Raw genomic sequence first — 8964 nt, 5'->3', positions numbered from 1 at the left:
CTCCCCCAGATCCACCTATCCCCTCTCCTCTTGCTCGATCCCGAGCTCGGCTCCCCCTCCCACTTCCTTTTGTTTTAAATACTTGCTGTTTTCTCTATGAATTTTATTTATTTTTAGGATTTATAAAAATAACACTAGCCCTAAAATAGTGTTAATAGTTAGACCACTTCCACAATTAATTTGGCACTAAAATAAATTATTTTAGAGTTTGTTTACAAATTAAAAAGCATTTAAATGAATGATTTAGCCACTGTTTTAAATATTTTAGGCCAATTAGACACTTTGCAAAAATGTTGGTTCACTACTAATATTACCAAAAGAACACTTTCCACACGATGAACATTTTAGTCTTCATGTTTGAGAAGTTTCTGAATTTTGACTATAAATTAGATTTGAAGTTGAATTGTGTTTGAAAGCAAATGAGGATTAGCAACAATAAGAGTGATGACATGGCACCATCAACAGGGGATTACTGTAGCATGATTCTCCGGGTGTTACAATCTCAAAAGACCTACACCCACATCAAGAGAAACAGACGAAGCAGCTCAAGCAGAGCTAGAAACAGAAGCCGAAGCAACATCTACACCCACATTTTTTTCTGTTGATCAGAATTCCTTAAAAGAAATTGGAAGAAAACTATAGCAAAACGGTTGAACCTTGGCGAAGTATTTTGGGTTCATTACAACCTTCTCCTATTCAGAATCGGAGAATAGGAACGAAGTAGCTCGCCTAAAGAGGAACTACAATTCTTCTTTACTTCGATCAAGAAACTAGATTCTCAATAGAGTTGCTTACTACAAAAAGAAAGATGCCCCAACTTTAGTGATTAGATGGATCACTAGCCCTTACTCTCATTAACTGATTCAAGAACGTAAACCGAGAAAAAAAACCTTGCTAGTCTACTGCTTGATGGCTTTACATCGCTAAAGAATCCATAATGGACAACAAGAACTCTGAATCAAGAAAAGTACCAAATCGATGGGAAATGTACGGTCCTGTAGGAGTCGAACCCACCGCATAGGTACCTTGTTCTACCGAGAGATGAACTAAGGAGCGGCAACCCCTACATCAGTTCTTTCTGCCGCCCAGAAGGGCACGAGAGAAAAAACAAAACCAATAAAAGATCAGACGAGACAGAATTGGTAACATGAACGTCTTTTTGTCTTCTTGCCTTAGTCTCATATAACTTAACCTCTCTTTCCAAAAATAAGTATTAATTGAGATTTCCTTTTTATGATGGCCATCCCGTTTCTATTACTTACTGAATTTCTTTTCTACTGGCTGGAAACTTGAAAGGCTTACCATGGGATCGAAGGCAGAAGAACTTTTAGGATTGGCTAGAGGGGAACTACTCCTCCAATCCCATTGTTTCATGGGAACCCAATGTTATTAGATTCTATTCATTCATTCAGAATCTTTTACCATATCACTTATTATGGCTATCTTTAGAATTTCATTGACTATATATGTTTCTTTCCATATGAGCTATTCCCTTTGCCTTCACATCTGTCTTGTGCCACTCCAGCTTTCATTCAAGCCATTCTTTGCCTATCGACCCTCACTCTTCCTCTTACTTCCTTAGGAAAGAGCATAAAGAAGGCACCGAAAACAGGTGGGAAAGGAAAGGTATACCTTTCACAGCCGACAAGCGGTGCATTTAAGCCCTAAAGAACTAGCTTCCTGGAAAAAACTCACTCGATCACCGGCTTTCAGGGGATTCCTCCACTTAAGAGTAAAGGGGCATAGACTACGAAAGGGCTACGTTCACTTGATGAACATTAAAAGGTATTCTATTACATAACGAGAGCATACGAGTGGAATACGACACTATCGAGCTTCCCGAAAGTGTGAGATGAGATTCCAGGGTAATCGCACCCTTGACTCTATCACAAGCTATTGGAATTGGCTGGAACTTTCTATACCAAAAAGGGATATATGTATAGGGGTTTGTTTTATTGATGCAATAGAGATCTTTCATAGATGGATCGCGATATGATCTTATTGATACGAGAATTGGAATCAAATAAAAGAGTTTTTTGATGCATGCACTCTTTTCTTTAGGTTAATCAGCCCTTAGTTGCATTGATTTAAAGTCATATTTCCCATTCCTTGCGGACTTGGTAATCTAACAACCCTTCAGGGGAGAGGATTATAGGACACCATAGCTTATCTTCCTTGATTTTCGAAACCAGAACTACTTCGGCCTTCCCTCAACTGATTGACCTAGCCGACCTATAACTTATGCTATGTATAGATTGACAAATTGCTGGGTCTACCCTCAGGGCGCCCTATACTTATGTTGGGTGCCAGGGAAAAAGAGGTAAAGCGGTCTTCTTCAAGCCAAAGGGCCGCCCGGATAATTGAATGAAGGTTGGGAAAGAACTCCAAAATAACATATCCTTTGCTACTAGTTTGCTCTTCCGGTTGGGAAAGCAAGAAATGGGATAATCATTTCAGGTCAATTTCTCCTAGTTTTCCTTCTGGAATTCCAATCAGAAAATCAATGAAATAGGATTTGGATCAAAAAATCAGGAGAAGAAAGCAACTGAACCATAGATCCTGCTTTGGCCAACCCTCAATTACCAAGTTCTTACTATCTAACCTAGTTTTTTCCATCTATCTAACCTTTGTCTATGAAACCTCGAATGCCTATATAAAGTGACAAAAATAGGGTTGTACCTGTAATAACATCTCTTGATACCAGTATTCTAGCTTATGGTTCATGTGGGATTCCTTGCTACTTCCTATAGCTCTTCTTTTGCACGTACATTAGCAAATTTGGCCTCTATAATTTTGATTACCGAAGGACCCTCATACCAGTCTTGGTGCAATCGTCAGGGTCAGCCGCTTACAGCTTTCACCATAGAAACTTTACAAGATGATGATGGTTATGATCCTAAAATGTATGATGACATATAGAAATTCCTAAATAGGTAAAGTCACCACCATAAGCTGAGGTGAAAGATCGAGTTGTACTTTTCAAAACTCTACCATGTTTATTATCTGTGATGATAAGTTTTACATAAGATCATTTAATGGGATGCACCTTATCAGGATGCAGATCTAGATCACAAGTAAGCAGTGATGCGCGAGATGGCTCTATCTATTTTCACAAGTACAAATGGCCATCAAATATTAGCAGAGCTATACCAAAATAGGTTCACGAAAGAAAGTGCCTATTAGTTTGTGTAGGAATGCCCGTTTTAGTTTACGAATAGTGCACGTAGAATAACAAAAGGGGTTATTCATGTGAAAGCCAGTTTCAACAATACTGAAATCATAACATTAACATTTCTATATTCTAATTTGAGATATATATATATACCGGACCTGAGTAGTAAGTGTTGACTCATGCGAGTCACTCCTTCTTCGCTTTGACTTCTTGGCTGGCTTGATGCTCAGTCTGGATGATGGGATGACCCCCTTTTCTCTACTTTGTTTAGCTTTGCGAATGAGAAAGGTTCTTTTAGGCGACTTCGAACCCCATATTCATACAACTTTCACACCTATGTATTATTTTTTAAAAGAAAACCGTAGGAATCTCTCCGAGGGTAGTAGGTCGGGGGAGCACCTTCCCTTTGCCTTATGGGACCCTCGATCATACTCTTTTCTGATAGCCAGAAAGGAATGACCTAACTTACCACTGAGCAGGCGCCCTTTTTCTTTTCCTTCTAAACTAGCTGCTCTTGCTCTACCAATTCGTACTGAAATTTCACTTTCATTTTTAGGCGGGCTTGACTTTTCGATTTGCATTATCCGTTGGATCCAAATCCATATCATAATCAAGTAGATAATGCGATGACTGCCTATATCTTTCGAGAAGGAGTCTTTTTCCGAGACTTACTATTGGGGTAGGAAACAATAGCTGGAATCCTTCCATTCGTATATGTTATGAGCTCCTGCTTAAGGTTCTGGGCTACAAATTCCTTCCTTGGTCCCTTACTTCGCTAGAAAAATACCTAAACCTACCATCGAGAAAGCTGGAAATCCTACCGGTGATGCGGTAACATTTTGAAATGAACCATTTCGATGATACATCATTTCAGGAATTTCCTTTCACAAACACTCTATTAATACAGTATTTCGTTCCCATTGCTAAGGGGCTTTGAACACCTCGGGTGCGCGGTTACTCTTGGATGGTTCACGAGAATTCCAGGTAGTTTCTACTAATAGCTCATTTTCCTGTATCGATAAGAGAAATGGCATCATGTCTTCTTCCGTAGCCTGAACTATACAACTGGACTCCGTCTATGCGGATGGCTTTCTTCATTTCAGTTGGGTAATTCGACTGTCCACCTTCCATACAACTTGAGTTGGCTTTGATCGATTGCTTGGTGTCACACTATTTACTACTACGGTTAGAGAAATTCGTTTATGACACCAATTCATTTCTAGTTGATCCATTTTGTAAGGTCGTTCAGAAGCAAAGGCCTGCTACTCTACTAGTAAAGTAAGCTAGTAAAGTCAAAATAAGGTTCCTGAATATCTAGTAAATGAGTGCATGATCAAAGGGAATGGCATGCTCACAAACTCATACTTTTCTCCCGGTAGGTATGTTTTACGATAGGCATGTGCCATGAGCAAGAAAAGGAAACATGTAGATAATGTTCTAACGTGCCGCTATTACGACGAGTGGATCATCCCTATACTTAACTCACCCTTGTGCTATAAAAGAGAGTAGGTGGAAACATTAACGCATCTTTCCGCTCCCTTCCTTTCCTTGACGTATATGAGCGTAGCGATAGCGGTATCTTTTGATAGAAGCCCACATGCCCACTCTTCTATCCCACCTATCCACATAGGGTATCAGTGGCCTCGTCATCTCCATGAACAGAGATCACTACACAAAAACAACTATATGAAACGAACTTATTTTTTAAATGACCAAAAATACAAAATGGAACTTGAAAGAACAAAAATCACGAGGCAAATCAAAAAGAAAAAACGCATAGGGAGTGAGATATGGAGAGCTTCTTCCAAGGGCCTATTAAGAGCGACTAGAGCAGTGGCTTCGTCCGCTTCTGCAGTGGCTTGTTGATAATAATTTGATGCTTCCGCAAAATTTGCTTCGGCATCATCACGGGCCTTTTTTGCCATTGTTGCTTGCTCTTTCCACACAGAAGCTTGCTTCAGCTTCTCCGCTGCATTCTGGATCTGTTGCACTTGTTGTATATGAGCAACAGCCCGAATGAACCTCTCATAATGGTACCTGTTTGTGATTAAATCCAGACAGAGATCAGCCGGCCCCTTCTCCCCAGATTTTGAATATGAAATTTATGACGATATCTTTATGTAACTTTGTAAACGAGGTTCCTAATAACGAATGAACCATTTTTCGTATTTTCACTTTACAATCCTCTTGATCTGAGGAAGGTATCTTTTCAAAAACTGAGGGGTCTTCAATGAATTTCAATTTATTTAAAAATGAGAACATTTTTCTTTATCCTTATCTTTTCCTGGTCTTCTTGGCTGGAATCTACAATCTATACCTCTCAAAACACAATATCTTGAGTACCCGGAGGAGTTCTCTTTGTCTTCGAGCTTTTATTCCTCAGTCCAATTATTCGTTCCCTTCTTTCATATACCTCCCCACCAATAGATAGAGACAAATGGGAATAACCGAACCACGTCAACAAAATGCCAGTACCATGCAGCTGCTTCAAAGCCAACGTGATGCTTCTTGGTCAGATGACCAAGATATTGGCGAATACCACATACGATCAAGAAAAGAGTACCTATAATCACATGAAACCCATGAAAGCCAGTTGCTAAGAAAAAGGTAGAACCATAAATATTATCTGAAATAGTGGAGGGTGCTTGGTAATATTCCATTCCTTCAAAGCCAGTGGATACTAGAGCCAGTGAAACAGTTGCTACTAAAGCGTAAACTGCTTGTTTTCCCTTCCTCGCGGGTATAGCATGATGAGCCCAAGTTACGGCAGCTCCGGATGAAGGTAGAATAGGGGTATTAAGAAGAGGGATTTCCCAAGGATCTAAAACCCCAATCCCTTTTGGGGGACAAATACCTCTAATCTCTACCATAGGTGCTAAAGAAGAATGAGAAGAAGCCCAAAAAAGCAAAAAGGGACATGACCTCTGAGACTATGAAGAGAATAGAACCATATCGAGGTCCTAATTGTACAACTTTTGTAGATTTACGTAGACATCTCGCCACCATACGAACATGGTATAAAGGACAAATATTAGGCCCAAACTGAGAAGTGTTGCACCCCCTTGAAATGAGTGCATGTACATCCCACCTCCTACGGTGGTTGCCAAACCTCCTAGTGAACCCGAAATTTGCCATGGATTTGGATCTACCAAATGATAAGAATGCCTCTAAGATTCAATCATAAACCACTTTGCCCTGGTTGTATGTAAACCCCCCTTCACCCGCATCCCCTAAAGTGGTAAAGAAGGAGGATCCTTTTTGTCTCATTAGGACAAACAAATAGGAAGGTATATTTCTTTCAATGCATTGATAGAAGTGAGACTATCAAAAGATCTCTCTATTATATAGATAAAAGAGTTGGCGTGGGTTCTACCAATGAAACAAAGAAGTTTTTGATTGGTCTTTATCATTCGGAACCCTCTGTGTATTAGTAAGAAAAACACACCCAGACTCTGACTTCAATGGTGAGAACAACCTCAGCACTCCGGCGTGAACATGAACAATCATTCTATGCAAAATTTCATGTATGATAGGGGTCGATCCCTCGGGAGTGACATTCGTTACTTTGGATTTTGTTCACGCGGTGATCTTCTCTCTTTCCAAGAGTACTACAATGTACGTAGTCTATGTCTGGGGAGACAGGTGCAGTAGAGAGGTCCCCCACTTCGATTCTTATCCCGTTAGCATCTCCGATCCGAGCGTTTGGATGACTCCGTTAGTTTCGGTCGGGAGCCAGATGGTAATGGACCTACAACCCTTGCTTGTGGACTAGCTGCAGAGCTAACCTTTGTTCTATTGGTTTGGTGGTTGCTACCAAGACGATTTATTTATGCCCATCAAAGAACCTCGAGATGCTAATCCACGAAAAACGATACGAGAAATGAAAAAGAACTCAACTACGGAACAAGCGCGACCTGCGAAATACCTCGGTTTCTTACTCGTGCCATTGAACTCTTTCTTGGCAACTTGGACAACTTATAATGATGTTTTTCCCGCATATCAGACGGAAGATCGGGTTACCAAATTTGAAAGCTTTCATCTCAATTCATATTTAGGCGCGAGCAATCTACGTTTGTGATCTCGTATATTTCATTGCTTCTCCGACATCTTACTTAGTTTCACCTTCATCGTTTAGCAAAAAACCGCTCCACAGTATTAAAGTCTCATCTTTTTTATTGGCCGAAGTGACAATAGTCTCATTGAACCGTCGAATATGCTCGAAGATCTCGAAATGATCTTCCAGTTCCGGGGAGAATTCACCAAACTCTGTTTCCATAAAGAATTTGATGGAGTTTTCCTGTATTTCGACTAGAGAATCCAACATAGACATTACGGTAAAGATTCAGAACAAAAAATGGTACATTCCATGCCCTCGGAGAACACTTTGTTGTGCAAAGTCACTGACATATCCAGTGTCTTTTTCGGACCCCAAGAATGGATTGGATCGAAATGACTTTCCTGCATGAAAATAGGGGCCCCTTCGAATATAGCTTTTGCTTCCGGCCAAGCCGATTGGCTCCTGATGAAATACAAATTTATCTATATTTTTACCGTGGAGGGATTGACAACCCCTCTTACGCGTCGGGTTGCAAGTATTTGTTCTTTGTGTGCAGGTACCATTTACTTAGTGTTGTTTGGTTCTCCTACTTGATTGATACCTTGGTTTCATAACTGAGGGAAATACCTACCGTAGCTGTGCTGCATCATCCCTTCCTCTTTGGGGAAATACCGACATAGTTCAAGCGACATCAAGAGCCAAGCGACTGGGTCGTAACGCATCCTGTTCCTCGGAAGCATAGCCACTAGGTCAGAACACGTGTTGTTCATCGGGAGCGAATCGCTTGGACGAAACAACTAAAACCGGTCCTGGCGTACCATAAATCGGAGGAAGCGAGCTTTTATTTGACCGCGTACGGTCGAAACGGGGTCCTATTGATCGGGAGGAGTCTGGCGTACCGCAAAATGGAGGAAACAGACTTATGTTCAACCGCCTACAGCCGAAATGGGGTCATGTTGATCGGGAGGGGTCTGTCGTACCACAAAACGGAGGAAACGGACTTCTCTTCAACCGCCTACGGTCGAAACAGGCTCCTATTCATTGCGAGGGGTGTGGCTTACCGCAAAACGGGACTCCACGGGCTACTATTCATCCACCATCTAGCTACTGCCTCTCGTTCCAGCCTCCACGGGGTACTATTCATCCACTGTTGTCTTCCAGGCTCCACCATCTACTGTTCATAGAGCATCCACGGGGCACTGTTCATCCACCCCCAACCGGCTGGGGTGTGGGGGCGTCCTCGGGGTCCTGTTCATCGAGCGGCAACTGCCTACTACCACGGGGTCCTATTCATCCAACCCCCATCGAGAACTATTGATCCAGAGCCGACCAACCGGCTCAACTCACCACGTCTTGACTCATTCTACGAGCCGCACGCACAGTAGCAACGTTCACTGTTCATCAAGAGGCAACCCAACACCGGCTAGCTACGTCTCGCATGGGGGCTCGATCAGCTTCAGTAAGCAGCAGCAGCGATGGATCGCTCGGGTTTAGTTAGCAGGAGCAGCGAAAGAATCGCGATTGGTTTCAGTCAGCAGTGAATGAATCGCTCGGGTTCAGTTAACAGCCAAGGGATCAATCTCTCCATTGGGTCAAGTAATGTAGCTAGTGCGATCGCTCGGGTTCAGTTAGCCAACGCCCTCACACACACGCGCGTACAACAGAAACACGCAAATGATAGTGCATCGCTCGACCCCGACCACCCACCATAACTGGGAACTCCCTGATATTTTTC

The 8964-nt window shown here is 41.9% G+C and overlaps 1 pseudogene; it reads right to left on the bottom strand.

Annotated features, from left to right (window-relative positions):
- Window positions 1-5556: 5556 nt before the first annotated feature.
- LOC123074166 (cytochrome c oxidase subunit 3-like) lies at window positions 5557-7502 on the bottom strand (annotated as a pseudogene).
- Window positions 7503-8964: the final 1462 nt, after the last annotated feature.

This window comes from Triticum aestivum, chromosome 3D, assembly GCF_018294505.1.
Source record: "Triticum aestivum cultivar Chinese Spring chromosome 3D, IWGSC CS RefSeq v2.1, whole genome shotgun sequence".
Taxonomy (NCBI): domain Eukaryota; kingdom Viridiplantae; phylum Streptophyta; class Magnoliopsida; order Poales; family Poaceae; genus Triticum; species Triticum aestivum.
This window is presented reverse-complemented; position numbering and strand designations above follow the sequence as displayed.